The sequence below is a fragment of the Charadrius vociferus genome, unplaced genomic scaffold, assembly GCF_000708025.1.
Source record: "Charadrius vociferus isolate BGI_N301 unplaced genomic scaffold, ASM70802v2 scaffold1040, whole genome shotgun sequence".
NCBI lineage: Eukaryota > Metazoa > Chordata > Aves > Charadriiformes > Charadriidae > Charadrius > Charadrius vociferus.
Genome location: NW_009646616.1, coordinates 67,912 through 70,162, shown reverse-complemented (window position 1 = coordinate 70,162; position 2,251 = coordinate 67,912). Strand labels below are relative to the sequence as shown.

General features: G+C 57.9%; 1 protein-coding gene across 1 annotated transcript in view; it reads left to right on the top strand.

The window, feature by feature from the left end:
* SLC31A2 (solute carrier family 31 (copper transporter), member 2) overlaps nucleotides 1-2,251 on the top strand; it is a 5,605-nt gene that overhangs the window by 1,534 nt on the left and 1,820 nt on the right. The gene's annotated exons all lie outside the window — the stretch shown is intronic.

Below are 2,251 nucleotides of genomic sequence, written 5' to 3'. Positions count from 1 at the left end.
CTGGAGGGGCTGTCGTGGGTGCAGGCACTCGTAGTGGGAGGTCAAGTCACCTTAAACCATCACTTGGAGCAAATTGGCTTCGTACTCTGAGCTCAGACATGAGTTTAAGACTGTCAGGTCCCCCCAGTTTGCAGGCACAGCCCCCCGCAGCAGCATCCCTGCGAGTTCCCGAGGGTGGTTCCCACCAGCTCTGAGGAGCATCCCGGTGTGGGGACATCCCCCCGATCCTCTGTGTCCCCAGTGTGGGGCTGCAGCCTGGGCTGGCTGGGGTGGTCTCCTGCTCGTCATGCTGTTTGGCAAACCAGGGGTCAGGGTGATGCAGAACGGGCGGGCTTGTCCCAACGTGCGGGGCCGGGTGTCCCAGTAGGACTGGAGCAGCCGGTTGGGATGTACAGGGCAGCCTGACACTGCTCAGCACGGGCACCACTGGTTTTTCACTTGGCGGCAAAGAGTAACCCCAAAACTGCAGTGGATTAAGCCACAAAATGCACATCATAGACTGGTTTGGGTTGGAAGGGACCTCTAAAGGTCACCTACTCCAACCCTCCTGCCATGAGCAGGGACATCTTCACCGAGATCAGGCTGCTCAGAGCCTCGTCCAACCTGACCATGAATGTTTCCAGGGATGAGGATCCATCACCTCTCTGGGCAACCTGGGCCAGTGCCTCACCACCCTCGGCACAAAAAATTTCTTGTGTGCATGAGCAGAGGCAGTGCAGGATATTCTTCCGCAGCTTTGTTTGCGTGTGTGAATACCTGCGAGGAGCAGAGGAGGAGCTGGGCGCACCCGCACCCACGTCCCAGCTGAATCACTGCCGCGTGGGCCGGTGGGTGAGGACAGCACTACGTCCCTCCGACTGGTATCCCTGGGCCTGTCGCATCACCCCGGCAGTGAAATTCCCAGCTCGCAAAGAGTGCGGAGGTTTTTAGGAACTTCATCTCCACACACCGCATCTCGCCCAGCGGGATTCCAGAGGAATCATACCGCAGCATCGCTATAGGAAAGGAGCGAGGGGCCGTTGCCCCATGAAGCATCGTTTTGGTCTCACGGCCACCCTGGGTACCCAAAGACACGTGGCTTCACCCCAGGCTGGGAGAACTGGTGCAGCGATGGGGGATCTTCTGCCGGTCACTCCTGTTCCCCCGTCCCTAAAATAGTTACCTCCTCCTTAAACGGCGCTGCAGACTTGTGGGTGAAGCCTGCAAAGGAGAAATACCTTCATTTAAAGGCTAATTATCATTAATCTGTTGCCAAAGGAAGCTTAAAAGCGTGAGCCAATTACACATTCTAATATGCTTTGGGTAACGAGCGGCCGAAGGGTGTAATTAGAGCCCGTCTGCGGTGCGGACACCCGGTTATTGGATGGTATTTCTGGCCGAGGCCGGTCCCGTCGGCCGCATCTGCTGGTGTCAGTAACGGTGGGTACGTGCGGGCAAAGCCGGGCCGGTGCGGCAGAGGACAGAGTGAGAGCCCCGTGAGCACTGCCTGGAGAGATTCACCAAAGAGAGGAGAAAAAAAACCCCACAAAATACTAAAATTCCATTTTTTTGTGGTAAAACGTGCAGGACTTGGAAGCTGAGGTATCAGCTGTGTAGGTGGATTCGTTAAACAAGAGCAATAATTGCTCCCCCGATTTCAGTGAGGTAAAGAAGGGGGTTTGATGCCTTTGTGGGTCCCGAGCAGCCGCGGGTCAGACAGACGGACAGTGCTTGGACCGATGCTCCTCTGCCTCGGAGGCATCCCTGGACCGGCCGCCCTGGCACCCGCCATTGGGCGGTCACGCTTGTGGCCATGGGGCTTTGCCCTGTCCCGGTGATGGAAGAGGAACCCCAGGGGGGCAGGGGACAGCGGAGGGTGGCCGGGCTCTTGCCACGGCACCTTCACTTCGGGCTGTGGATGGCGCCCACCGGCCTCTGTCTGTCTCCCACGGACGTTCCCGACTCCAATCCGGGCTAACGAAGTCCTGGGTTGGTGTCCCTTCATTGCAGGGGTAAACTCTGGCTTTTTCTCGCCAGCCCACACGCGCGCAGGAGCTGCTGCTGGAAGTGAATATTGTCCTGCTGGAAGTCGAGGAGGGAAGAGTTAAGCCCGGTTGGCATGACTCTGATTTTTAAGTTCCTCTTCCCATTTCAGGAATCGGGGGGAGGGGGGGGAGGAATTTAAAATTGCACCATTTGGTAAAACCCCGGCCGAGCATCAGCATCGCGGCTCAGCCCTTCGGGGCGGTGGGTGCAGCGCGGGTGCGCTGAA